The following is a 14,869-nucleotide window of genomic DNA, read 5'->3' as shown; positions in this document are numbered from 1 at the left end:
ATGTTACATACTGAAGTGTTCGTTGTAATAGTGGGAGCCCAGAAGAAGGTCAATGCCCACTAAGTGAAGACTGGCTATAAATGCTACATCTGTTCAGTTGAGTACAATACAGACACCAAAATGAATGAAAGTACTTTTTTCCTTTGAGAATAATTCTTAAGATATATAGAGTAGTGCATTAGACGAACTCTATGTTGAACAAATAATAAAAGCCAGGGATGTAGCTCTGTAGCAGAGTGCTTTCCTAGCATGAGAGAAGTCTCTTAGTTCCTAAAACATTACAGAGGGAGGCAGGGAGAGGAGGAAGCAGAGAGTGAAGAAGAAAAGGAGGAGGAGAAGGAGGAGGAGGAAGAGGAGGAGGAGAAGGAAGAGGAGAAGGAGGAGGAGGAAGAAGAGGAGAAGGAGGAGGAAGAAGAGGAGGAGGAAGAGGAGGAGGAAGAAGAGGAGAAGGAGGAGGAGGAAGAGGAGGAGAAGGAGGAGGAGAAGGAGGAGGAGGAGAGATTATATCTAAAAGTCCAGAGGGAACTGTCACATGTGTGTAGGCAGCGGGGCTAGGAAAGAAAGACTTCATTTCACTGTTCATACATTCTTTCTACAATTTAAAAATTTTGTATATGTGGTGGTTTGAAAGAAAATGGCCCTCCAAGGGAGTGACACTATTAGGGGGTGTGGCCGTATTGGAGTAGGTGTGGTCTTCTTGGAAGAAATGTGTCACTGTGGAGGCAGGCTTTGAGGTCTCCTATATGCTCAAGCCACACCCAGTGAGACAGTTCATTCCTGTTGTCTTCAGACCAAGATATAAGGACTCTCAGCTCCTGCTCCATCACCATGTCTGTTTGCACACCAACTTGTCACATCATGAGGTTGATGGACTAAACTTTTAACCTGTAAGCCACTGAAGTGAAATGTTTTCCTTTCTAAGAGTAGCCATGATCATGGTGTCTCTCCACAGCAATAGAAACCCTAAGACAGGAGTTGGTACCAGAGACTGGGGTGTTGCTGTGACAGACTGGAGCATGCTTTTGTTTGAGGAATGTGGACTTTGGATTAGAAAAGCAGTTGGATGCTTGAAGTGGGCCTTAATGGGCCATCCTAGTAGGAACATGGAAGACAGTGGTGTTGAGTGTGATTTGAACTGTGGGGGCCTGAGCTCAGGATGGCTCACAGGAGAAGAATGTTAGTATGTGACCTAGAGACTGGTCTTGTGATATTTTGATAAAGAATGTGGCTGATTTTTGCTCTTGTCTAAAAAAAAATCTGCCTGAGGCTGAGGTGAAGAGTTTTGGATTAATTCCATTGGCAGAGAAAATCTCAAAACAGCCTAGTATAGACTCTGCTGTGTGGTTATTAGTGTTAACTCTGACAAAGATGTATAATGAAAAGGAGCAAGCTGAGCAAATAAAAATACAAAATGTACAGATTGAGAAAAGAGACACCGGGAAGTGGAATAGTCCTGTGTTCAAGGAAATACATGAATTAAAAAATGAATAAAGAGAGTAGTAACCTCAGGACAAGATTCACCCAAATTGTGGGATTCCAACTGCGTAAGGCAACTTCTGATTGGTTTGATAAAGTGCTGAATGACCAATAGCTCGGCAGGAGAGGATAGGCAGGACTTCTGGGGAGAGAGAGGAACTTGGGGGAAGAATCAGAGAGGCAGAGTTTCTCCAGTGAGACATGGGGGAAGTCAGATGTACAGTATGGAGGAGAGGTAACAAGCCACACTGCAGAATAAAGATGAATATAAATGTGTTAGTTTAAGTTATAAGAGAGAGTTGGGAACAAGCCTAAGCTGAGGCCAAGCTTTCATACTTAAGAAGTCTCTGTGACATTATTTGGGAGCTGACAGTCCAAAGAAGTCTGTCTACAGCAACTCTTATAAAGGAAACATTTAATTGAGGCCTACTTACAGTTTCAGAGGTTTAGTCCATTATCATCATGATGGGAAGCATGGTGGCATTCAGGCAGACCTGGTGCTGGAGGAGGAGCTGAGAGGGAGAGCTATATCCTATCTGCTGACTGATAAAGAGAGAGGGATTAAGTAAGAGGAGGACAAGGGAGGGGAGAGAGACAGAGAGAGAACTGTCATGGGCTTTTGAAACCCCAAAGTCCACCCCTAGTGACACCCCTTCCTCCGACAAGGCCACACATTAGAATGCTTTCAAATAGTGCCACTCTCTGGTAACTAAGCACCCAAGTATATGGGGGCCATTCTTATTCAAACCACCACAGTCATAAATAAAATTTGGCTAAATAATTTTCATGGAAAGCTAGAATAAGATTGGTTGGTTGGTATGCAGTGGACCATCTACAGGAACACAAAGTCTCTCACTATTGAATGTGCTCAGTGAGCCACGTTGCGTGCATAAGGTTGAGAGGGACATTTAAATTGCTTCAATATAAAGGTACGTTTGTCTAGAATGAAATTGTGTCTAATAAAAAGTTAAAAATTATTTTTATTTTGGTAAAGATATTCTCCATTTTTCCTTTAATTACAGTTGTTACTTATTTCTCTCTCTCTCTCTCTCTCTCTCTCTCTCTCTCTCTCTCTCTCTGTGTGTGTGTGTGTGTGAATGGTATGTGTAGATGTAACCAACCATCTTATTAAATAAGAAACACAGAACAAATGCAAAGAAGAAAGCCAAGAGGTCAGAGCTAAGAGCTAAAACCTTACCCTTCCTCCTGCGGTGGTCCTACCTCTCCGAACCAGAGCTAATTCCTGTGTGTCTGTCTTTTTATAGTGTTTCTGTTCTGCCTTCTCACTGGTTGTAAACCCAACCACATGACTGCCTCGTCACGGCCTGTCTGTACAGACATCTCAGACACCTGCACTCAGGCCCATGGTCCTAATCATCCTCCATGCGGACCTGCTGGGTAAAGCCACGAGGAACCCAAGAACGGGCTCCCACAGGACATACAGAACATCCCACAGCAGGTGTGTGCATGTGTGGGCTCACGTGTGTATGTGGAAGTCAGGGGACACTTTGCAGGAGTCAGCTCTCTTTTTCCACTATTTGGTTCAGAGACTGAACCCAGGTACTCAGGCTTGGTGGCCAGTAGCTATATCAGCTGAGCCCCTTCTCTGGCCCTTATTAAAAGCTTTTAAGGACAGGAAATTACTTTTCAATATCATAATATATTTTGAAGAGATTTGATTGCATTGGTCTGCCCTGTACACTCAACTTTTAGGATAGAAAAATTACTATTGGTGATGTTAAAAGTTGGCATCTGTTTCTATTGTGTGGAACAATTTAGAGAGTATTGGCATTAACTCTTCTTTGAAGATCTGGTAGAATTCTGCACTGAAGACCACATGAGAAAAGGAAGAAACAAAGTGCTAGAGAGGCCCACAGAAGTCCACAAAGATACCCCCACAATAGACTGCTGGCAATGGTTGAGAGACAGCTGGAACTGACCTGCTCTGGTGATGGGATGGCCAAACACCCTAATAGTCGTGCCAGAAACCCCATCCAAGGACTGAGGAATCTGGATGCAGAGATCCACGGCTAGGCCCCGGGTGGAGCTCCGGGAGTCTAATTATTGAGAAAGAGGAGGGTTTATATGAGTGAGAATTGTTGAAACTAAGGTTGGATAAAGCACAGGTACAAATAGCTAAACGAATGGAAACACATGAACTATGAACCAAAGGCTGAGGGGCCCCCAACTGGATCAGGCCCTCTGAATAGGTGAGACAGTTGATTGGCTTGATCTGTTTGGGAGGCATCTAGGCAGTGGTAGTGGGTCCTGTGCTCAGTGCATGAGTTGGCTGTTTGAAACCTGGGGCTTATGCAGGGACGCTTGGCTCAGTCTGGGAGGAGGGGACTGGACCTGCCTGGACTGAGTCTACCAGGTTGATCTCAGTCCTCAGGGGAGGCTTTGCCCTGGAGGAGGTGGGAATGGGGAGTGGGCTGGGGGAAGGGGAGGGGGCAGGAGGGGGGGGGAACAAGGGAATCAGTGGCTGATATGTAGAACTGAATGGTATTATAAAATAAAATAAAAGGAAAAAAAAAAGTTGGCATCTGTAAAAACACCTTGCAATGAAGATAAAATTTAAAAATTTCTGGAGGTAATTAAAAGACAAAAGTTATTACAAAATTTTTAATCAGTTTATGATCACCAGTATGAAGCTAAGCCATACTGAAATGAAGCCTGAGGTGAAAGGAAAAAAAATCACTAATACTGATCCTGTATTTATAAGTTTGAAATTATATTTTATGGATTTCTGGCACTGATTTAAGAAACTAAATTAAAATCTCATTCATAATGATTACTTTGTTTTAAAGTATCCCTTTATGTTCTTTACTTAAGGCAAATACTGCACCCATTTTATCATAGAGCATTCTGGAACTTTCATCACTCTAAAATTGATAGGAGAGAAATAGGGGCTCTTTTTTAAAGGATTTTATTGTGTATGTATGTGTACCTCAGTGAATTTATGCATCCCACATCTGTTTGTGCAGGTACCTACTGAGGCAATGATATTGGGAAGTGGATGAGTTTTGAGAGATGGTGTGTTATTGACATGAACACAGCTGTGTCAAAGACTCTGGTGCCTCAGACCCTGGGAATGGCAAGGCCTTTCACTGGTGGAGTATGGTTATTTACACAGTGTGTAAAAAATGAAAAGCATCAACGGCCTGTTCCTCTTCCTGGATGTTGACAATGTGTCAATGTGGTTGAATGTATCAACCACATGACTACAGCCTGATTCCACTTCCTTACCGAGCCCGCCTACTGAAACTAGCTAGCTCTGCCTCCTCCTTCATGCTGCCTATAATAAATGCTCTGGGCTGTGGCTGGTGCCTCTCCATAAGAGCATGTGGCCCACTTGATCCCAGCTTTTCTGTAAATGTGTCTGCCATTTCTTCATTCATTCTTCATCAGCCCAGTCAGGTCAATGACAAAGTCACGCAGGTTGTGGCACCAAAGGGCATTGGATTTCCTGGAACTGAAGTTACCACCAGATGTGGGTGCTGTGAACTGAACCTAGGGCCTCCGCAAGGGCAATAGGCATTCTTAATCCTTTAGCCACTCCCCCTGGCTCTCTCTCTCAAGCACCCTTTGGCTGATATTTGAAGGCTACTATAAAGATGAATAAATATGAGGCTACTATAAAAATAAATGACAAATAATGACTTGATGAACTATTGAGCTTAAAAAAAAATCTGATCCTTGGGTGGTGGTGGCTCATGCCTGTAATCCCCTTGCTCTGCCTTGTGAGTTCGAGGCCAGCCTGGTCTACAAAGCGAGTTCTAGTATATCCAGGGCTGTTATACAGAGAAACCCTGTCTCGAAAGATAAACTAAAACAAATAAACAAACAAAAAACAAAAACAAAAATGCTGTGGATATCGCTCTATATAAATAAAACACTGATTGGCTAGTGACCAGGCAGAAAGTATAGGTGGGACAAGGAGAGAGGAGAATTGAGGGAACAGGAAGAAGGAGGGGGAGACACTGTCAGCCACCACCAGGACAAGCAGCATGTGAAGATGCCAGTAAACCATGAGCCATGTGGCAAGGTATAGATTTATAGAAATGGGTTAATTTAAGATATAAGAACAGTTAGCAAGAAGCCTGCCACAGCCATACAGTTTATAAGTAATATAAAAGTCTGAGTGATTATTTTGTACGTGGGTTGTGGGACTGCGGGGCTTGGTGGGACCTGGAGAGAAGCCCTCCAGCAACACACATACACACACACACACACACACACACACACACACACAAACCCAGACGATTCAGGAAATTATATGTCCTTATCTATATTTGTCTCCATTCAAACGGTGACAAAGAAGTTAATAATTTGCTTCTGACACACAGTTTTTTATTGAAGTCTCCAAATATGTTAGATCCTTCCTCAGGAATTAGATATTTGAGTCATGCTCTGAAAGAAGTGTGTGGATTCACCAGAAAGAGAAAAGGAACAGGGTATTTTGAGCAATGAGAAAAACTCAGTAAAACCTGGAACTAAAGTCTGTAGGAAGTTTTACCCTAGAGTAAACTAAAAATTTAGGACCCCATTTTTAAAAAAAGCACAAAGTTCTATAGAAGAAACAGTAATTCTATACTTAAAAAATTATTAAAAGATTTTTTTCCTGCATGTATGTATGTATGTGTACCATGTGTGTGTCTGCTATCCACAGAGGCCAGAAGAGGGCACTGGATCCCTGGAACTGGAGTTACAGTTGTGAGCTGCCAGGTGGGTGCTGGAAACCTGAACCTTGGTCCTCTAGAAGAGCAACAAGTGCCCTTAACTTTTGAGTCCTCTCTTCATTCCCAAGAATCTGTACGTTTGCAAAACTTGCTGGTGCTGAGGTATTTTAAGTACTGTCAGTTGAAGATAGTGTGTCTTTGATTTCTGGCTTTCCTTTCATCACACTTGGCCTTGATGGTGGGGTTCTGGGACTGTCAAGGTGCTGTGGAGATCCATGTAAGAGGTGGCTGATCTGGAGACAGGCTGTGTTGCTTCCGTGGGATTACATTTCTGTGGTTTGTAGTCTCTTTGGTAGTTATTGCCTCTTCAGGGTAAGATTAATTTCTAGTGATACTCTAGTTGCACATTGTGTCAGCTTGCTTGATGTTGTGGTGTTATCTATCTATCATCTATCTATCTATCTATCTATCTATCTATCTATCTATCTATCTATCTATCTAAGATAAGAGTTTGTGTAACCCTGGCTGTCCTGGCAAAAACTCTGTAAACTGTCTTGATTTTGAACTCAGAGTGCCGCCCACCTCTGCCTCCAGAGTGCTGGGATTAAGGGTATGTGCTACCACACCTGGCTCTGTTGTGATGTTATGATTGGCACCTAGACAGCAGGGATAGGTTGATACATGAGATAGAGATAAACTTTGCAGAATATGGAGACAGAAAGTAGTCTGGAAAATTCTTTCAGTCATCAGACATGCAGAGTTGTAAATTGTAGGCTAAATTTTCACCAGCATGTAGTGGAATTTGGTTACTATAAAGAACACTTGCTCATACAATGTACACAATGATGTACTTCTCGCATAGTTTTTTGATAGGAATTATGCAATTTAACTTTTATCTTTACTTTCATGTGTGTACATGTGTGTGATATGTGAGTGTATGTATGAGGGTGTGTGTGTGTGTGTGTGTGTGTGTGTGTGTGTACATGGGTCTAGAGGCTGGAGGCTGACTTCCTTGATTATTCTCCTTTCTCTGTATTGAGACAGGGTCTCTTGCTTGAACCCAGAGCTTGCTTCTTTGGCTTCTCTAGCTAGCCAGTTCACCCCCAGGTACTGTACACTCCTTGTACCTGCCTCCTGCACCGGGATTATAGATGGCTGCCAAACCCACCTGCTGTTTATGTGGGTGCTGGGGACCCAAACTCTGGTTCTCATGCTTTACTCATTGAATCATTTTCCCAACCCCAGCATTCCGATTACATGTTCATAAGTACTTTTAGAAAGTCTTTTTGTTTGGTTTTGTTTTTCTGACAAAGGGTCTAATTCTATATCTGGCCAGGCTATCTCTGCACTCAAGGCAATCCTCTTGACTCAGACTCTTAAGTTTTGACATTATAGGTATGATCCATGACTCCTAGTCTAATCCTGTTTTGTTAATAAAAATAATTGTAAATAAATTTCATGACAGACATAATTTATATTTATACATTATATTTATGTACTTATTTATTATATATTTATTATTATTATACATTATTTGCACTTGACGACTGCAGGTAGCACCAGAGAAGCATATTTTCTTGTATTATACATAAATCAAGGAGCAGGTGATAACTTTCCCTTTTATTTTGAAGTGCCGAAAGAACAGTTGAAGCTATTATTATGTCTTACAGGGAACTGTCGGACGTTATTGATGACAACAATGGACATGATGCAAATTATTAAAATTCAATGCAACGTCTAGAGCTAGTTATTGATTTCAGCTAATTTTTGCATGAGACCTGAAGGAAAGATGTTCCAAATGAAAACAATGGTGGTTTGTGAATGATTAATTGAAATAATGGGAAATGTGTATACACAGTGAGGGACTCAGCAAATGAGCAGTTGCCAGCCATTGCTCTTACAGTGTACATTCTGTCAGATGTAAGCAATGTTGTTAGCTGGCCATTATTGTGCTTTACTGCTCTGACTAAAAAGCTTATGAGTCGTTTTCAATTTTGTCACCAGTGGAAAACTGGCCTACGGCTTCATTCAAGCATGTGGAGCATAGGCCAGGCCTGGAAGTGCACATCTTTAATCCCAGCACTGGCGGTGTGTGTGTGTGTGTGTGTGTATATGTGTGTGTGCGCACAAAGACAGGCAATCTCTAAGAGTTCAAGAACAGACTGGCCTACATAGTGACTACCAGGACAACCAGGGCTATATATAGAGATTTTGTCTCAAAACAAACAAACAAAACCCCAAACAAAACAAAAACAAAAATCTTCCAAACAAAAAACAACAACGAAAAAGAATGTGAAGCAGAGTTTGGACAACAGTACCCTGTGGCTGAAAACATTCATGCAGAGTCATCCGACAAGACCTCAGCTATGAAACTTGGGGAAAAGCACCCCCAGTACCTTTTAAAGATGGTAATAAGAAAAATTTATAAAAAGTGGAATATGGAATAAAAATAAAAAGACATTGGTGAAAATCACTCTAACACTGAGCATAAATTGTAAAAACCAAAGATTTCAAATCAGAATGAAGTCAGGACTGTACTAGAAGGAACACATTTCACAGAGAACCAATGAAGAAGCTCTTTGTTGTATGATAATCCAGTTAATGAGAAGAGGGGATCATATACATGCACATTGCAAAAGGATTGAAAATTCTACTTTATTTGACATAATAAAACAGAGCAAAAATAATAAAAAATAATGTTACTGCAACAAGAACATTAAGGGTGCATAGTAATTGTCACTGATTAAAAAAAGTTTCTGATTGATTATTGCACAAAATTCTAGCATGAATTAAAAAAAAAACTATGTGTGTGTGTGTGTGCATGTCTACGTGTGTATGTGTCTATGTCTATGTGTGTGTGTGTGTGTGTGTGTGTGTGTGTGTGCATGTCTATGTGTGTGTGTGTGCCTATGTCTATGTGTGTGTGTGTGTGTATGTCTATGTGTGTGTGTGTGTGTGTGTGTGTGTGTGTGTGTGTGTGTGTGTGTGTGTACATGTCAGGAGGTCAGAAGACAGCTCTGAAGTAGCATCTCTCCTTCCACCTTTAAGTGTGCTCTAGGGATCAAACTCAGGTCATTAGGACTGCACCAAAAGCACCTTTACCCACCAATCCATCTTGCCAGCCCAGCCCCTGCATTTTTATAGTACAGATACAAAACCCCAAAGCACTCTTCCCACATTTGACATCTGTCCTAAACATTTATTCATTATTAATGCAAAGTTGAAACGTTACTATCAGTAATAATTAACCAAGCTACTCATTACGTTTCTCTTCTTTGTAGGAGATATTAAAAAATCATTGTCAAATCAACAGATTATCAAAAAGTGTACAGGCTGAGGGGCGGGGAATTTTATTAGTGGGGTGGGAGTGTGGCACACCCCTTTAATCCCAGCACAAGGTAGGCAGAGGCAGGCAGTTTGAGGCCAGCCTGGTCTACAGAGTTCCAGGATAGCCAGGGCTACACAGAGAAGGCAGGTCTTGTAAAAGAGATATTACCGAAGTGTTGGAGCTTGGAGCTGCAGCATAGATCAGCAGTGGAGGACATGCTTAGAGAACTCGAGGCTTTAGTCAGACCTCCATGCCCTGCCCCCACCACAGCAAAGGAGGCAGGTGGAATTCCTGAGTCTGATATCTGATATCTGTTTGATAATTAACAACTTAAAGTTCTAAACAAAGCCCATGAAACAATTTTCTGGCAACTTTAAAGAGTGAAGCGTAGGTGGGGGCCACTAGGAGGTGAGCTATTCAGGGGTGAGTGTCTCATTACTCCCTTTTACTCATGGCCAAGGGCTCCTGAGAGCACCACGCATCTGAACTGCGGACAGTTACAATTCTGAGATCCTAATTTCTGTCCAGAAGACCAGGAAAAGCACTGCTCACAGGCCAGACTGCACATGGTAATGTATTTTTTTCTTGGCTCGTCAAAGGCAGACGAGTAGTGGAGGTGAGTCTGTGTTCTCCTTTTCTGTTCAGAGGAGTCGAGAAGCAGGGACGTACTGAACTCTCAGGAGTTCAGAGTTCTAAAAATCATTTTTTTTTCTCTTGCCTTTTCCTTTGTGGGTGGCCCCAGCTTGGGAAGCCCGGCAGCTTGGAGTGCAAGAGGAATCCTATCATTCTACCAGAAGATTAGGAAAAGGACCCCTGTGGACTGCAAGGTGAGGGAGAAATCCTGGAAGATAAAGGTTTGAAGATGACCCTCCAATTCTGATGGTAAATCAGCATAATACTTGGTCTCACTTTTGAGCTGCACATGTGCAGGACAGACCCAAAGCTACACAGCCCACGGCTCTGACGGCTGACTATAAATCTCCAAAGTCAGACTAAACAGTAGGTGGTATGTGAGACAAACATCACGGCTTAGCTAGACAAAACAAGACAGAGCGAAGCAGACACCCCCCGGCCCTCAGACACTGGACGGTTACTTAGAGGAGAGACGGAATCTGTTTTCTGATACATGCCAATGAACCAAACTATGAGGAATCAGTCAATGCCATCCAGACTTCTGAAACTACATTCAAGTCAGGGGCTCCCCCAAACCATGCTTTGTTTATAATTCACTGGAAAGGGTGTTTGTTTTTTTTTTTTTTTTTTTTTTTTTTTTTTTTTTTTTTTTTTTTTTTTTGTGTAGACCTGGCTGTTCTGGAACTCTCTCTGTAGACCAGGCTGGCCTCAAACTCAGATCCACCTGCCTCTGCCTCCCAAGTGCTGGGATTAAAGGCATGCACCACCAGATCTGGTCCATGCTCCACATGCTTGAATAAGACTATAAGCCAGTTTTCCATTGGTGACAAAATTGAAAGCAACTCATAATTTTTTTTTTTTTTTTTTTGATTTTTCGAGACAGGGTTTCTCTGTGTAGCTTTGCGCCTTTCCTGGGACTCACTTGGTAGCCCAGGCTGGCCTCGAACTCACAGAGATCCGCCTGGCTCTGCCTCCCGAGTGCTGGAATTAAAGGCGTGCGCCACCACCGCCCAGCTCATAAGCTTTTTAATAACATCAGTAAAGCACAATAATGGCCAGCTAATGTCATTGCTTATATCTGACAGATTCTACACTGTAAGAGCAATAGGTCCTTTTCTGATAACCATATTTTCTAACTCAAAAATTTGATGTGTATTGATGTATGTTTCATGTATCATATGTGTTTCTGGTACCTTCACAAGTCAGGGGAGGGCATAGGATCACCTACAGCTGGAGTTGCAGTTGTCAGCTTCCATTTGGGTGCTGGAAACTTAACTCTGGTTCCCTCCAAGAACAAGTGTTCTTAACCTCTGAGCCTCCTCTCCAGCCCCCATTATCATTTTTTTTTTTTTTTGAAGACAGGGTCTCAGTAGCCCAGGCTGGCTTGAAACTCTAACTCTGTATTCTATGTTAGTCTTTAATTTGTGGTAGTGCCTGTCTCAGCCTTTCTACTATTAGGATTATAGGTGTGAACTGCCACACCTACCTGTGGTGGTATTGTGTTCCCCAAATATTGTGCACCCTAACAAACTTATCTGGGGTCAGAACAGCCACAATATTAAACATAGAGGATAGGCAGTGGTAGCACACGCCTTTAATCCTAGCATTCCAGAGGCAGAGATCTACCTAGATCTCTGTGTGTTCAAGGATACAGCCAAGCATGGTGACTCACGCCTTTAATCCCAGAAAGCGAGCCTTTAATCCCAGGGAGTGGTGGTAGAAAGCAGAAAGGTATATAAGGCATGAGGACCAGGAACTAGAAGCACTTGGCTGGTTAAGCATTTGGCTGGTTAAGCTTTTAGGTTTTGAGTAGCACAGTTCAGCTGAGACCCATTCGGATATGAGGACACAGAGGCTTCCAGGCTGAGGAACAGGATCAGCTGAGGAATTGACCAGGTGAGGAAGCTGTGGCTTGTTCTGTCTCTCTGATCTTCCAGTGCTCACCCCAATACCTGGCCTTAGGTTTGATTTTATTAATAAGAACTTTTAAGTTTCATGCTACACCTACCTGCTGCCTCACCACCACCAACCACTCATCACCACCACCAACCACACCTCACCACCACCAACCACACATCACCACCACCAACCACACATCACCACCACCAACCACACATCACCACCACCAACCACACATCACCACCACCAACCACACATCACCACCACCAACCACTCATCACCACCACCAACCACACATCACCACCACCAACCACACTTCACCACCACCAACCACACATCACCACCAACCACACATCACCACCACCAACCACACATCACCACCACCAACCACACATCACCACCACCAACCACACATCACCACCACCAACCACACATCACCACCACAACCACACATCACCACCACCACCAACCACACATCACCACCACCAACCACACATCACCACCACTAGCATCATTCCTTGTGTTTTGTATTGTCTGGTATCCAATTAAAGATTTGAGCATGCTAAATAAGTGCTCTATCATTTAGCTCCATCTTCAGCTAACACACACACACACACACACACACACACACACATTTTATATGTGGATATATATGTTTATATATACATATGTATGTATGTTAGCAAACAAGTAATGTGTTTCATTGCAGCATTTTCACAAATAATTTGTTCTTACTCACCTCCCTCTCACCGCCTTCCCTGTTCCGTGTCATCTGTCCACAAGTAGCCCCTCCTTTGCTTTCATGTTACATGTATTTGATTACACTCCCTTGCCTGGTACCCACAGAGGCCCCAGGAGGGTGTCAGATCCCCTAGAACTGGAGGTAAAGATGGTTGTTTGCTGCCATGTTGGCACTGGGGATCAAACGTGGTCCTCTGGAAGTGCAGCCAGTGCTCTTAACCACTGAGCTGTCTCTCCAGCACCCTGCATGTTTGATTCTGAATGTTTTTTTGTGTTTGTATGTTCATTTATTTCTCTAGACTTGAAAATTTTTCTGCTATAATTTTATAACTGAATTGTCCATGCCTTTAATACTTAGTTCCTTTTCCCCATCTAGTAGATTCTTAGGTTTGGGCTCCTGAATAGTTCTTGGAAGTTTTGGTCATGCTCATTTCTTTTCTCCTTTAGATATGTCTGAATGCAATATTATCTCAATCCTGTCCTTTATCTCCAACATCTATTCTTTGGCTTGGTCTTGTCTGGTAGTGTTTGGATTTTTTACATCAGTGTATACTTTGCATTGTTAAAACAAAACAAAACAAAACAAAACAAAAAAACCAAAAACAAAGTCCAGTGTTTGAGGACAATGTTTTTAAACTAGAAAACAGAAAATGTGTAGACTGAACGTGAGTATATACCTTATGTGAGGGGCAAAGATGACAGGCATGTTTGGAATGTGTGATGTAGAGAAAAATGCTGTGAAGTGAGCTTGGAGGATCTGACAAGATCCAGATCATGGAAGATCAAAGCTGGGAGTAAGTATTTCACAGTAGTTGAAATGGGAAGCTTCTATAATGGAGGAATAGCATGATAGAAACTACATTTAGAAGGTCACATATATGCTGTCATATGGAGTTCGGGTAAGAGGAGAGGACAAAAGTCAGATACTTAGGAAGCTGCTATACAAGTTCTTTTGTTAGGTTTTGTTTTTAAGAGTGGGCCTCACTGTGTGGCCGTGGCTGGCCTGGAACTCACTGGTACACCAGGCTGGCCACTGTGTTGACTCTTTCATTCCAGCACGTCTCTTTCCTTCTTTTCAGGAGTCTGTTTCCTTACTGAAAATTTCCTCTATGATTTTGAATTTCACCTTCAAATTTCTTCTTCATTCATGCTGTTTAACTTTGCTATCTGGGCTCCAGATTGATTTCCTTATTCATCTGCTTATCGAGTCCTCTGGGTGGTCACTGATCCTTTTAAAAACTTGTGGAATTTCAGCTCACCTTTAGTTCCCAGCGCTGGAGTTGTGAGTTGCGGAGGTGTGATGGTGGGTTCATTTCTCCGCTTGTGTTTCTTTGTTGTATTTTGTCTGCTGGGATGGATGTGGCCTCCAGTTTTCACTTTCCCTTTTGGTTCACTCCCCACTAATTGGTTTGGTATCTGTGATTCTTCCTAGTGAGTTGTCACCTGAATTTATGGTCCCTACTCTGCTTTAGGAAGGCAGCCTGCTGAGGTAGTGCACACCATGACTTGACAACAGTGCTGGCGCGGACCTGCAGAAGCAGGCATTGACTTTCCATGGACCCCAGAGAAGGTGCGGAGACAGCAGCCCCGGGGACTGGATTGAGAAAAATGCAGTTGACAGTGTTTTTAGAACCGTCATGATTGATAGTTAAGATGGAAAAAGAGGATGGGGAAAGAGGGAGCAAATGAGCAACCTGGAAATTGCATGGTTAGAGGAAAGAGGACGATGAAGGGAAATAGTGGAGACACAGGGAAAAGGTCATAAAAGAGCACCCAAAGGGAATGGTTAGAGGGAAGAGTAGTGTATACACAGGGAAAGCGGTCAGAAGAGTCTTTTCAGATGAGTTACAGTCTAAAACAAAATGAAATCAAATGTGTGAATGTGTGTATTTAGGTATGGGGTTAGTGGGGTAGTGGCCAGGAAGCTAGAAGGGGGCCATGGAGTGGGCTTTAAGGCAGGAGGCGGGAGGGGAACAGAACACGTGATATAAAGAGGCATAGTGGAGGGAAGGTTAGAGCAGAGAGAGTGGTGGAATGGGAAGGTGTGTGTGTGTGTGTGTGTGTGTGTGTGTGTGTAACAACCAAAAACCATGTTAAGAAAATACCATAAAGA

This window comes from Peromyscus leucopus, chromosome 4 (assembly GCF_004664715.2).
Source record: "Peromyscus leucopus breed LL Stock chromosome 4, UCI_PerLeu_2.1, whole genome shotgun sequence".
NCBI classification, from domain to species: domain Eukaryota; kingdom Metazoa; phylum Chordata; class Mammalia; order Rodentia; family Cricetidae; genus Peromyscus; species Peromyscus leucopus.
Note: the sequence above shows the minus strand (reverse complement) of the source record.